The 14957-nt window shown below is 44.9% G+C and overlaps 1 protein-coding gene across 4 annotated transcripts in view; it reads left to right on the plus strand.

Annotated features, from left to right (window-relative positions):
- KCNAB3 (potassium voltage-gated channel subfamily A regulatory beta subunit 3) overlaps nt 1–14957 on the plus strand; it is a 379854-nt gene that overhangs the window by 255097 nt on the left and 109800 nt on the right. The window lies entirely within an intron of this gene.

A 14957-nucleotide genomic window follows, 5' to 3' on the forward strand; every position in this document is an offset into this window, starting at 1 on the left:
CAAGCCCGGAAAGCACTAGCAACCGCCTCATTAAAAAGGAGGCGCAGGGCATCCAAAGTAGGAGCGGCAGCTCCAGAAGCAACCTGGTACATGGCAGTGCAAGCAAAGTGAAAGGAACAGGCACCAAACACAACCAGCAGAGGTGGGGACCAACAGAAAACGGACACGATTTTCAATGTAACGAAGCCCCGAGGCCCCCGACCTCTCGCGCTATCAGGCAAGGGGGAGGATGCATAAAAAAGTATCCGGCCACCCAAAAAAAACCAGGGGAGGCAGGAATCCCAAAGGATGCTTTGCGCCACAGGGAAGACGAACAGAGGACCCACGCCCGCTAAGCAGGGCCTGACGGGACCTCCCAGGAGAGGAGCGGCTGCTAAAGCAGGCCGCGCACAAGGATGTGAGGATCCGAGAAAGGATTAGGCACAAGCGGCCGCTAGAGTGGGCCGCGAGAAGGCAGAAATGCAATAAGCAGCAAACCTCATCAAACATAAGAAAAAAAAAGAGCGGCCGCTATAGCAGGCCGCCAAAAACACATAAACAGAAGGATAAAACACTTACCCGACCTGCAGCTCCGCTAGGCAAAAGGCAACTGACGAAGTCAGATAAAAACGAACAGGATGTGGTATGATGCACTTCCCCCTATATACTCTCCTGATTGGTGGCGCCATGTTGGGGGAAGTGCTGAAAGCTCTGCTAGGTATTAGGTTTCTGGGGAACAGACTAGCTGCTCACTGTTCAGGAATGGGACAGGAAGACAGGACGAGGAGGTAATGGCAGGACCTCTTCTCCAGTTTCCTGTTCTTAGGCTCTCGTACAGTTAATTACTTTTCGGTGGCCCCAGACCCTGAACAAATGGCGGTATGCTAAACTTCTCTCCAATGCCTAGTCTGGAAGCACTTGTCTTTTTCTGTGTCCATCAGAAGCCTGGAGACCAGTTGTTCTTTTAAATATTACAGTTCAGAAATGGCTCTCCCCATACAGGGCCAGGCACACCTATGTCCTGCCATTAAGGATACGTTACCAATACCCCTACAAATTATGGGGCATATTTACACGCCCTTATCGCTAGAGGAACGTCACTTTTAGTGACGCTCATTTGGCAAAATGTGCTTTGCCTTATTTACAAGGCAGTGTTAAGTCACTTAACGTGGCTTAACGCTGCCTTGTAAATAAGGCACCCTTTCACACTATACTTAGCGTGAAAGGGGTGGGCAATGGGTGTTATGGTGGATGTTCCAGCGCAACACCCATTGACTTTGATGCTGCCCATATTTACAAGGGAAACGTAAATTTGGGGCAGCACCGAAATTAAGACCAGGGAAAACCTGGTCTTAAACAGGCGCAACGAGGAGAAATGTTTGAATTTCGCCTTGTTTTTGCTGTTTCCATGTGTGCTGCGTTGTGCAGCGAATATAGAAACAGCAAAAGGCCTTTAATTTTTTATGCGCAGGAAGGGACACCTTCCTGCACTTAAACAATCAAAGGGCTTTTGCTGCCCGTAGCCTTCCTGCACATAAACAATCTATAAGTAAAATGACATTTTGCTACTTTTTTTGTGTGCTGCATTAAGCAGCACACATAGAAGTTTCAAAATGCCATTTAAATATTGTTTATGTGCAGGAAGAGACTCCTTCCTGCACATAAACAATTTTACCCTCAAAGCAGAGATCCATTCACTATGGTGTAAGGGTGCCTGTGTAGGAGCTGGTCTGCTAAATTTAGCGCCAGTGCAGGAGGGAATGCAGGGCTGCACCATATTGTTATAAATATGGTGCAGCCCTGCATTTCAGAAGAGACGCCACGCTCCGCCACTTCTGTGGTAAATATGCCACTATGTATTTTAAGGGATGTAGTATAATGCCTTTGAGTCAGGTTTGCGCTAGTAAAAAAACAGCATTTATGTTGATCCATGTGCTAACTTAAAGGGGTATATTTACTAAAAACTCACGCTAAAGAGCACAGTGACTAGGGCAGCCGTGCTGCACTGCATGTCTCTCTTTCTGGCAAGAGATCAGGAAGTCTAGTATCTCCTGCACAGCTTTGCAACACAGTGCATAGGTGTCTGCATCATGTCTAGAATAGGTGTTGTACTGGAAGGATCCCCATCTTAAATAAAATACTATGCTGATTCATACTGTAAAACCTTTCCCACCTTACATATGTGCTGAACTATGCAGCACAGAAGCAAAGTCAGCAAGGTGTGGAGAAATGAAAAATGTTCTCTTCTCCTTTAGGCCGGTCTTAAAGAGGCGTTTGTTTTGGGGCAAAGCCCAGTCTACAAATGTTAGTAGGGTTTTGTATCAAAACCCATTGGTGGAAGCTTGAGAACAACCATGTACAACCCATGTGCGCTGCAGGACCAGGGTAAGGGTGTAGGGCCGGTTGCAAGCCAGCACCGCTGTGATTGGGTGAAGGCAAAGCCCAGTAGGGGTTGGCTGGATGCAGAATGGAAAAATAATTTCCTATTAAAAAAAATAATGTGGTAGGTGAGGCAAAGGGTCTGTCCTCAGGCCAACCCCCACTGCACTAAACTGAAAACCATGCGCTCCAGGGTTTCGATGCCCACGGCCGATTGGGTACTGGGACTGGCCGAAGGGCAGGTCCTGCTGCCTACCCCACTGCGGCGTATTGCTGAAGATGGAGCACAACATAGGTTTACTGACTCTAAAGAGTTGGGGCTTCTGCTACCTGTCACAGTGCATAGCCTACTCTCGGGCACCGAGGGGGTTAAACTCACAGGTGCTTCGGTGCACTCTGTGGTAGTACCTTTTCTGACCCAGTCCTAGCACCTGGGGGAGCTGTGGCAAGGAATATGGAGCATGTCTTGCATTGCTTGACTGATGATGTAGAGGGCGGTGGGTTGTTGCCTCCTTTGAGCCCTCCTGTCACGGGATTAAGCAGTTTCTCCTCAAGCCATGCAAGCAATGCTTGCAGAGAGGCGCTGGTTCTATCTTGAATGCCCGGCAGCGAATCAATGATTGCACGAGGCCCTGGATACGATTCCGAGGTACTCTGTAGCAGCAGCAGCCTCCAGAAGTGCTGCAAACCAGTACCTGCTAGGCGGTGGAGGGAAGCGATTCCTAAACCTCGGGATACATTATCCGATGGAGCATGGACCAAGAACAGGAGGTCTTTCTGGGGCGAAGTGGCAAACATGAGCTCTACTATTCAACATGTGCCCCAAACCAGCTGCCACACTGATGGTGCGACACGGGAGGCGCCCTTTTTCCAGATTTATTCTGGGGCAGGGGCTGAACGGTTAATCCCGGATGTCCAGGGTTTGGCCCTGGAGATAACCTTCCAGGAAGTCACCGCTGCTATGCAGCAGGGTGCAATTGGAAAGTCCCCCGGTCCAGATGAGGTCCAAGCGATCTAATTAAATGAAACTCTGATCTCTCGGCCCCATGGCTGACAAAAAAAAATAATAGTCTGACCCATCGTGATTCACCAGCCTCGAGGGCTTCTTCAACTATTGTTCTGATATTCAAGAAGGGGGTCGGTCTTTGCCAGGATGTTATCAGCCAGTTTCCTTAATAGATATACATGCAAACATTCTGGTCAGGGTTATATATAATAGGGCGCTGGAATGGGCAGAAGATACAATCTTGAACCCTTGACAATATGGTTTAAGGAGCCGGGTGGGCACAATAAATCAGTGTTTAAATGTAAACCTAATCTTGGGAAAATATACAGTGACAAATCAAACTCCACTTTATCTCGCATTCATGGACTTGTCCATGGCTTTTGGGCATGTCAGTCGGTCAAACCTCTGGGAACTCCTGCTGGGCACGGGTCTGGCTGTAACACCGGTTCATTTGCTAGCTACCTGGCATACCGAAATGAAATCTAGAGTCAGATTTGGTCAGAATGGGGAACTGTCCAATGAAATGGATCTCAAGCTGGGGGTTCGTCAGGGGTGCATTCTTGCACCCCTGTTATTCATCTTGCATATTTAGAATCTTGCACCAGAATTGGCTGCCTGCATCCAATGTGTGCTGATGATAAAAGGCGCCCCCTGCCAGCATTGTTGCACGCGGATGCTGCCCTGCTAATTGCTCGCATTCTGTTAACCCCACACCTCTCAATTTGCTCTTTTGCGTAATCTTAATTTTTTTACAGATGTTCTAAATCGTTCCTAATGGCGTGCGGTCCAACGGGCTCGCGCCTCCCAAGCGTTTCAGTGGGCTCTAGTCGTCTTCTAAGCACTCACGCCTCTTCATATTCAGGGGTACCTTTCATGCTGCTGGCTCCTGGGCTGCCAATGCAGCGCCGCAGGGAGAGGTCATCTTCCTTTGCCACCGGGAGGCCGCCGGTGGCCACTGATTGAGATGTATACGTCCCACTGTGTCCCAGGAGCCACATATAGGGTGGAAATGTGGGCCGGTGGGTGACTGTTCAAAGAGAGGAACCTGCTTTGGCAGGAAGATACTGCGTGCCCCCTGTGCCACTTCGCACTTCATCTGCCACAAGGAGCTGGGCTGGGGATAGCTGATGGCTAGATTGCGTGCCCTCCCGCTGCCCTTGCTTTGGTTGCTGTGCGGAGAACGGAGGAAGAGGCAGGTTATATACTCGGCGGCTGCTTGGCATGCGATGACGGTTTGTCCATACCTTGGCTGGCTTATGTGAAGAATGCCTCTGAGGAAATCGGCCTTAGTCAGCCTTTTCTCATATGGCACCCGCACTTTACCTGCTACAAAGCAAGTTCAAGCCCGCCATTAGCACCGGCACAAGGTCACAGGCTGGATCTAGAACCCTCCAAACTATAATTGTAAACTCTTTGCGAGTATGTCCAGGTAAGTCCCGTACTAACTATTAGTGGAACGCTGGAGGGAGACGGGCTCGAGCATTGTTACCTCGGTTTAGGGCTGATGCTGGTCGATGCTTGTTGTCTTTCCCTTCTTCAGGTGATCTGCACAATCCTGAGTCTCAGCCGCGCCCTTGGAAGGATCCTTCTTGCCGATCTATGCTGCGCTGTATTTTCCTTTGTGGTTAATATATGAGTCACCGAGCAGCACCTGTTCCCCTATTCGAGATGAAGGGAGATGTCAGCTGTTGAAACACGCCTTTGTGCTAGTTCATCTTTGCGCGCGCGGTTTGCTCGAGGGTCACTGTCCACTTTGAATATTCGCGCTCTTTAAGAATTGTTGATTTTATCATTACGGCTGAACATGGCCTTTCTAATCAATAACACTCAGTTTCAACACGTGACACTGCTGATACACGAGGGCAGCTTTGGGTTGCATAGTGCAATTTTGTTATGTCACAGTGTGTTGGTTTATGTGCCAACCGCTGTTGGTCTCGTATGCCCTCTGCCACTGAACACACCGATTTTTTTAAATGATTTTATGCCCTCTGAGGCTTTTACTAGAAATGTGATTTTATGACGAATTGAATATGTGCAGATTGTCTGTGGATAAAATGTTATTTTATTGTGCGCCTGTGCGTTTATGGCTGTATTTACGACCGAATAAAGTTTTATGATGATGCTGGTGATCTACCTACCAAAAGTCCCATGGGCCCTAAAGAAAGCAAAGACGATGGGCTCCCTGTCCCCCAGATGGGCAGGAGAACCATAACTGGGGCGCAATGCACCCCTCACACGCCTGGGCTCTTGTGCCTCCGCACCTTCTGCCTTAATGAAATATTTGCCCCAATACAGTTATTTGCAGTTAGTGTTGATTGTTTCTGTTGATTTCCATGTGTTTCTTCAGCGCCAACAGGAATCTATGGCGAGGTTCAGGCATACCATACCATTAGGGCCGCTTACAATGCAACAATCTTTGTTGGTGCCCCCCATACCTCCTTCTTCATTGTCTCTCTCACTACCACCCTCCAGTGGTGCCCCTCATCTATCCATAGACCCTCTCTCATGTTTATATAATTTCTTTTATAGTGGTACTCAGCCCAATGTAGCTTGTCACAGCGCCGAGATACCCTCCAGGTTGAGTTGGGCGCTATACAAATACACATAACATAACAGTGGTTTACAACATATACACAAGGAGACAATGAAACATGCAAATGTGTAAATCAAAGCACAAGAAATGTTATATAAGCTGATGAGGCTTATGTAGGAGTCACATGGAAGCCATTCTGTTAGGCGTTATAAGTTAAGAGTGCTTGGTCTGGAGTAACACAAACAGGATTTAAAACGCAATACAGTGGGTTGGGGTTAGCTATACTAACAAGAAAGTATTGCTACCCAAACGAAACCTTTTTTATCAACCTTAAAATAGCAAAAGATTGAGGTAAAAAATAGCTACGCCTTGCAGTTTGCATGCAGCTCTTTTTATACCTCACTGTGCTATATTGGAAGAATTGTAAATTATAAATGAATATACCGCTTTTTTTACGCATCCTTTTTCCCCACAGGGAATCACAACACGGCTGTTACAACAACTGCGTTGTAACCAACGCGGTCATTGCAACGACCGCGTTGTAATTCCCTGCGGGGAAAAGTTTTCGTGGTGAACGATGTTTACCCACAAGGACACATCCATTTTTTCTCTTTTGGCACAAGATGAAAAAGTAATTTGCCCAGGATCACGTGTTGAGCCGACGCCAGACTCGCACCTGGATCCCCAGTTCCAAAGTCAGCAGCTCTGCCCGTTTTGGACATTCAAGGGAATCTTTATCCTTGTCAAAGAATTATCCAACCAGACTGCCATTAAAAATAACCTAACATGCCACAGGAGCATGGCATAGCCTTCAAAATGAAAATCACAAATGTCCCCAACTTTATAGAGGCCAAAACAGATCCATGCTTGGTTCCACCCCCTTTCCTCATTATGATAATATGGTCCACACTTACATCCTTCAGTCTCACGGAAGCAGATGATCTCTTGAGTCTGGCTCAGGATAGGATGTACCCCGTTGCCCGAGCCTTGTACTGCATCAAAGATGAAGGAATCCCTACCAGCTCTACCAGTGATGGTCACACACCCAGCCAATGAATGCCTGTGAAGCATGTGGTGGAGCTGACAAGACCCTTTGTAATGGCGGTGCCAGTGATTACCCCAAGAGTACCTTGCACTTCCCAGGAAGTATCGGCAGATCTAATCTGATTCACAATTTGCAGACATTTCACCACAGGACGTGCAGCGGCGCACCCTGTGCGAGTGTCACCATGACAGGCCCCGCTTCCCCCTCTCCCTTTCTGCTCTCTGTTTGCTCCTCTTCCGTGTAATGATGAACGTTATTTTGCCTCTGGACCGGCGGTTCACCAGTTTTATATTTTTTTATATTTTGTTTGTTATCAGGGAGCCCCCTCTTCCCTGCTTCTTTTCAGGTGTTCCCACCCACTTCCTCCTTTTTTTTATTTTTTTATTCGTGGATTTCCTCCTCTCGTCTGCCAGCAGTCTGCATTGGTATTTCAACGCCTGCATCCGCTGCGGTGTTTGTCGCATGCTGCAGTGCTGGTGGTGAAATGTTTGTTGGCGGAGACGTGGCACGAAGGCCGCACGCGTTTCAGCTGCCAGTCAAATCGGCTGCTGCATGGTGGCACGCTCCAAGCAATTCAGAGGCCCAGACTTTGGAGTGGTTTCAAGGCCCAACCCAACCACTTCCCATCAAAGAAACTGCTATAAAATGGAGTTGTTGATGCAAGCATTCCATCAAAGACCTGCCGCTATAGGCGTTAGTTATTGAAGAGTAGTGGAAAAGAGATCCCTGTTTCTGTTTATATGTGGACAGACTATTCCTAACATACACCAGCACTCCATATTGACCCCGTGGTAACCCCATAGCGCTTCCTACGAATTCTTAAATAAGTGATGTATTTCAGCAGTGTATATTATGTATTTCAGCTGAAACACTTCTTTAGAATAATTCAGCAGGAAATTACAAATTACTGGCATCCTCAATGTTTATCTAGATTTACTAAACAAAAAATGTTACATGCAAAAAGTATGTGTAACTGACATAACCATGAAGCCATAACCAACAAATATTCAAGAACCAATGAGGTGCACTGGAATACAAACGCGTGGAGCACCCGCACTGAAGAGCTTGGTGCACTACAGGTGCCTGGGGACAGCAGCAGGGTCTGTGTTTATTTAAAGAGTTTTACAAAGCGCCAACAAGACCCAAGGGTATCAGAGCGCTGTATATAGAAATTCCATTCACCTTATCATAACATATAGTATCATCAATAAAAAGAGAAACAAAACGCAAAATGTAAAGTTCTTTGGCAATGACCGCTCGATAGCAAAATATCAGGCAGTTGACACCTTGCGTGTCGGGCAGTCCATGATTCACCCTGATCCAGACCATTGTGGAGGTGATCTGTTTAGTAATATACTTTAACCCCTTTCTTGAAAAAGACTCATGACATTCCAGCTGTCAGCACTGGTCCAGATCATTATGGTAGGCACCTGTATAGTGACATTCTTTTAACCTCTTTCTTGAAAGCGCTAGTTGATGGAATCGGCGGAATCTCAAGAGGTAGAGAGTTCCATATTCTCGCTGCCAAACCGGAGAAGGTGCAGGCACAGGTCTTTATTTTTCTTAATCCAAGTCGTTCCAACAGATGGGAACTAGCACTCCATTAGGAGCAGCAGCCTCAGCGATTGTAGGCTTTGTGCGTCAAACAAGCTATCTTCAGATGGATCCTGGCTTAGAATGGGAGCCAATGGCGAGACTTGAGAGAGGGTGGGATATGGTCGAAACATTGTGTTCCTGTTATCAGTCTCACTGCAGCATTGAGGGTTGCCTTGAGTGGTGCTGTTCCTGATTTTGGTAATCCCATTAGGGTCACATTACCATAGTATAATGTGTAAATAACTAGGGATTGTACTGCGATCTCGAAGTCTGGTGGTGGGATTAATAGTTCACACACTGCGTGTGGATGAACTGATGTGTGCTTTCACCTTGAGGTTCTTACCTAGGGTTCTCCCCTGCAATTTAGTTGATTCAATGATCACAGGTTTGCATTTGAAGGCCTCCAGCTGGTAGATCCATTCTTGTATAAGAGAGTGGTTAGCTGGGGAGATTAGTAGGAACTCAATTTTCAAGGAGTTCAGGTGGTTTCTCGAGGATGTATGACGTTACAACGCACACTATTACAACGCATGCACTTACAACGCATTTTTTACAACGCATAATCCATTACAACGCATGACATTACAACGCATGACACTACAACGCATTGTAAAAAAATACATTTACAACGCACTACCATTACAACGCATACTACCTTTACAACGCATACCATTACAACGCATAATATTAAATTACATTTAAGGTAAGTATTAGATAGTATAGGGGTAAAAATTACTATTCTAACTCCAGGGGGTGCAAAAGTAGGGTAAGTGTTGGATAGTGTAGGGGTAAAAATTACTATTCTAACTCCAGGGGGTGCAACAGTAGGGTAAGTGTTGGATAGTGTAGGGGTAAAAATTACTATTCTAACTCCAGGGGGTGCAACAGTAGGGTAAGTGTTGGATAGTGTAGGGGTAAAAATTACTATTCTAACTCCAGGGGGTGCAACAGTAGGGAAAGTGTTGGATAGTATAGGGGTAAAAATTACTATTCTAACTCCAGGGGGTGCATCAGTAGGGTAAGTGTTGGATAGTATAGGGGTAAAAATTACTATTCTAACTCCAGGGGGTGCATCAGTAGGGTAAGTGTTGAATAGTATAGGGGTAAAAATTACTATTCTAACTCTAGGGGGTGCATCAGTAGGGAAAGTGTTGGATAGTATAGGGGTAAAAATTACTATTCTAACTTCAGGGGGTGCATCAGTAGGGTAAGTGTTGGATAGTATAGGGGTAAAAATTACTATTCTAACTCCAGGGGGTGCATCAGTAGGGTAAGTGTTGGATAGTATAGGGGTAAAAATTACTATTCTAACTCCAGGGGGTGCATCAGTAGGGTAAGTGTTGGATAGTATAGTGTAATATTATGCGTTGTAATGGTATGCGTTGTAATGGTAGTATGCGTTGTAATGGAATGCGTTGTAATGGTAGTTTTTAAAAATGCGTTGTAGTGTCATGCGTTGTAATATCATGCGTTGTAATGGATTATGCGTTGTAAAAAATGCGTTGTAATGGTAGTGCGTTGTAAAAGTTGCGTTGTAAAGGTTGCTCCCCGTTTCTCGACAGCCATGTTTGGGTTTTCACTAGAGTGCCATTGTGTAGGATGATCTTTTTCATGGAGGTTATCTTTAAGTATAGCTGATTGCCATCAGTTTGAGGATCACTGTCAGCGGTTCCACATGGAGGTTGAAGAGTGGGCGGGAGATGGTGAATCCTTAAGGAACTCTTAGGTCTAACGAGAAAAGTGTTTGATAATTAGCCACCCACATTGATTCGTTATGAGTGATTTATTATAAAGGAAGTGAACTATTTGAGCAGGCTTTGTGATAGACCCATTCATCAGTCTAGTAGTTCTAAGAGATTACTGTGTCTGACCATGCTGAATGCTGAGGAAAAGTCATTCCGGTCCAGGATTTGGATTGCATCATTCATGATGTATTGGGTGGCTGTTTCTGTGTTGTGTCCTGGTCTAAAATCTGATTGGAACTTGTTGATCAGGTTCAACTGTTCAATGTGATTATAAAGTTGGTTGTGTGCACAATTTAGCCAGGAATGGGATGTTCGACACCGGGCGAACATTGTTTAGATCTGTCATGTCGGCACTTTTTGTTTTTAGAGTAGGTGCCACTTGCCCAATCTTCAAGAAGCCTGAGCTTGTGCCTTGGGTTTGGGAGGAGCTTATGGTCTTCATTCACAGGGGGAGAAAAGTTGGCTAAGATACTTTATGATTGCAGAGGGGATGGGGTTGTTGAAATTGAATGTTGGTTTCAATGACACTATGATCTTGAATTTCGTCCAGGTTGCCTCATGTTTGATCTTAGTGGAATGGCGGAAAGTATGAGCCTTCTGTGTGGCAGCAGATTCCCATTGGGCGTGGTTTGTGCTGATGCTCAAATCCCTTATAACTTCTTTGTCAATAAGTATAGAGTTTTCAGGTTTCATTATTTTCTCCTCGAAGAAGTTTAAGAATGCTTCACAGTTCTCTGTTGGTGTGTTACTGATCACGATGGTATTATTGGACCCCGTTTGTTATTTGATCATTTTGAAGAGTTTACCTGGCCAGCTTCTGGCATTATCTAGTTGGGATCTGAAGAATAATGCTGTGGTATTCCAAATGAAGTGTTTGTAGGTGTTTCTTAGGTCCGGTAGCTGTTTTAGATACATAGAGGAGGGTTTGCGCCTCCATGGTGTGTCTGCAAGTCTGAGTCTCCTCCTTTCTTCATTTAGGTTTTGGTTGTACCATGAGCAGGGTACGTTTGTTTTGCATCTTTTGAGGCAGAGTGGGGCTACTAATTCCATGATGTCTGTCACAGAATTCTGTGGAGGGTATTAATACTGAAATAGCAATGGGTTTGGCAGGTCAGGGTTGATGTGCATTTGACTTGTGTGCAGTGCGCAATTCACCTCTATCCTGACCTGCACCTCACAATGCTACGACTATTGCTCAGTCCCCTCTACAGTCCATGCATGAACCTTCTTTTCTGCCATGTGCCATGCGTGCTTTCTCATTATGTAGACACCTGCCAATGCTTGTTATTACCTTGCCTCTGTGAGCCGGTCTCCAACACTGTCTCAAAATGTCCGCAGCCTGAATTTTATTGATAATAATCTGCCAATAAATGCACTGTGACCAAAGTCCAAAAACAGGTTTCATTATCTATGCGTCATTTGAAGAAGTATGTCCCTGTTGCTTCTTCCTCAATAAAGCTCTATTTTGCTAGCAGTGACGAACTCCAGAACTGATCGCTGTAACAGAATATATAAGAGCCCAAGCTCCAAATAGTGCAAAACTATTCAGCTCGCCTCATCCTAGTTCTACAGGGTCAGTAGTGCACCAAGGGTGCCCTGTGCCCTAATGCCATCAAGGACAATTGACCCCACTACTTCCTGAATCCCATTGGCTAATAAGAGATCATTAGATTTGAGTGGGCAGCCGAAACCCCTTGGTCAGGGAACTAGTACTAGTGTACCGGCTGCACTAATTGCCATTGACCATCTCTTCTCCATACTGATGTCTCCACTGGCCGCTGACCAAAGAATGGTTTGAATTCAAGGGCGGTAGCCTGGTGCACGAAGACCTTCAAGCTGAATCCATCCTACCGCACTAATCTCCAAGCAGAGACCCGACGCCTCAAGTCAGCCATCGAAAATCACCTCTTCGCTCACCAGATGAAGTACAGAGGTCTTGGGGGCAGGGCCCTTCATTCACGGATCACTGACACAATATTGTGGTAAACAATATCATTGACAAAAATATTGTGTCCAAAATATCGTTTACTACAATGCTCATAAACGTGAGTGTAAAAATATTGGAGAAAAATATCGTTGACATTAATGTCTCCAAAAATATTGTTTAAAAAAAAAATAGAAATAGAGTTTAAAGTAGTAAATGTTAAATATTTTAGAATTTAATTTTAATATAATGTAAATAAAATATATTCCACTTATACTTGATACAAATACATACTTATATAAACACACAAACACATATATGTTTATTTCTATAAATATATGTATTTATATACATAGAGTGTAACATAATAAAAATACTTATGTTACATTATATCATTTATTTCTATTTTAAATGCCTTACTATATACATAGATCCACTCATGCCAATGCATCCGAAAGATATATATATATATATACTCATACCAATGCATCCAAAATATTATTGAAATTAATATAATGTAAAATAAATATTTTTATTAATTATTTTACAATATTATATATATTTATATATATATATTATCTACTGGCGGTCGCCAGTAGATAGTTATAGTTACAACCTAGTTTCCATAGGAAATCTCAAAATTCTATTTTGAATAACTTTGGCGCCGGTTGACGAATCCTCGCGAAATTTTCAAAACAAATGGGGCGCTCCGTTCAGCTCCTACCCTGAAAGTCTCGGGGTGATTCGTCAAGCGGGGGCCGAGAAAAAGGGGGGTCCCAAAAACGCGTTTTCCCCATGCATTTTTCCATAGGACCTTTAGTCGCAGCTACAGCCCGAACGGCTGAACAGAATTACGTGAAATTTGGCAGAGAGGTAGCCATAAGGTCAAGGAAGTGCCTTTTGCAGGTCTGGTGTAAATCTGTTCAGTATTTCCTGAGAAAATAGCATTTAAAAGCATATCAATATCTATACGCGCGCACCGTGCGCGCACTGTGCGCGCACCCTGCTGTGCGCGAGCGCAATTCTGATTGGTTGTTAGATGTCGGTAAACATTCGAATCGGTCGAAACCAGGAAGTGTCGGCCGCCATTTTGTCTCTCGCAGTCTGAGGGGGTGAAAAACAAAGGTGGAGAACGTGAAAAGGGGGCAGAGTGGACAGTTCCTGACCCCCTAGCCTTGGTCAGGGGGTCACAGAAGGACCCCCAAGGGAGAAAAAACGAATTTTTATTTTTTTTTAAATTGCGAGGCACGCGCACCGCGCGCGCACGGCACGCACTGCGAACCGTGGGTGCTCGGTGCGCAAAGCGCACCGAGCGCCCACAGCGCGCGCACGGTGCGCGCACGGTGAAAAACCTGAAAAAAAAATAATTAATAAATACATAACTTAGCATTTAAAAAAACGTACAAATTCACTGAAAAAACCATAGGTTTCACACACGTTATAGTTACGAATTAGCATTTAAAAAACCTTGCAAATTCACTTAAAAAACCATAGGTTTCACACATGTTATAGTTAGCTGGACATTTCACTCGTAAAAAACCAATGAAATTCCCCCGTTATAGTTAGTGCAGGCAACTATAACTCACGCGACCGCAATCCTCTGCTGATGACGTCAGATATTACATCACTGATGACATATGTGTCTTTCTGAAAAATAAATATTTGTAATATATGTATAGCTAAAGATTAATGGAAGAAGATATGGGTAAATAAGTGTCTAAATTCAGTGATGTAATATCTGACGTCATAGCATTGTCATCAAAGTAGGAGAAGGCATGCTTCTGTCTTCATGTTTAAAACTCTCACCTTTATTAAATATCTCTCAGCACTTCATTATGTTAAGGAAATACACTTGCTTGAATTTTGAAAACAGCTTATCATATTCTAACATGATGTTTGTTGCATGATTTACAAGCCAAATATGTTCTGGCTTGGCTCGTCCACAAGCTCTTAAAGCCAGAGCTGATCATTGGCTTGGCTCTGCCTGTTAATTTGTTAGAGCGCCAGCCTTTAGGAAATACTCCCAAATATTGGAGGAGAGCAACATATGCCAGTATTTGTGAGCCTTGCTGTAAACAAGAAGAATATAAATAATGGCCTGCCAGCGCGGAAACTGGAAATATCTTTGTACGCGCACGAGAGACTGTGACATTGACATAGCATTGCTACCCCTAGCTCTTTGAGATTGTGAGGATCTTGAAAATTGCACCAACAATACAAAGCATGCAGAATAATAAATGACAGTGACACTCTGTGGATGAAATATGTCGCAAGTTTATTGATTACACAGGCTGGGTTAGCATCCAGGTGTCAATGGTGAGTTCCTTGAACAGCCAACACCATTCTGAGAAAGATAGAGCTGTCCTGTTTTCAGCACCAACACTTAGATTCTTTACAGATCGTTCACTTAAAGTGGGTTGCCGCAGGGGCATAACACACACCTCCTCAGCCCCCGTCTTCCATACATAAAGGTGGGCACCCTCAGCTTGTCAGCTCAGGGTATGGGTAGAACGATGCATTCCGTGCAGGGGGGGCAGCAAAGGTTTCCTTAAGCCAAAGTGTTGCCACCCTATTCTTTAATTTTGTGGCATGGTCCTGACAAGTCAGAGCGAGACCCCGACCAGTCTCCACAGTTGCTTAGAATTCCAACTGTCCCTTAAGGGATTAAGGAGCGCCCTCACGTCACCCCGGGCCCCGCCGTCATGACTCCCAGTGACCTGAGGAATTGCATTTTGGTGCCAAGATCCACC

Source organism: Triturus cristatus, chromosome 12 (genome assembly GCF_964204655.1).
Source record: "Triturus cristatus chromosome 12, aTriCri1.1, whole genome shotgun sequence".
NCBI lineage: Eukaryota > Metazoa > Chordata > Amphibia > Caudata > Salamandridae > Triturus > Triturus cristatus.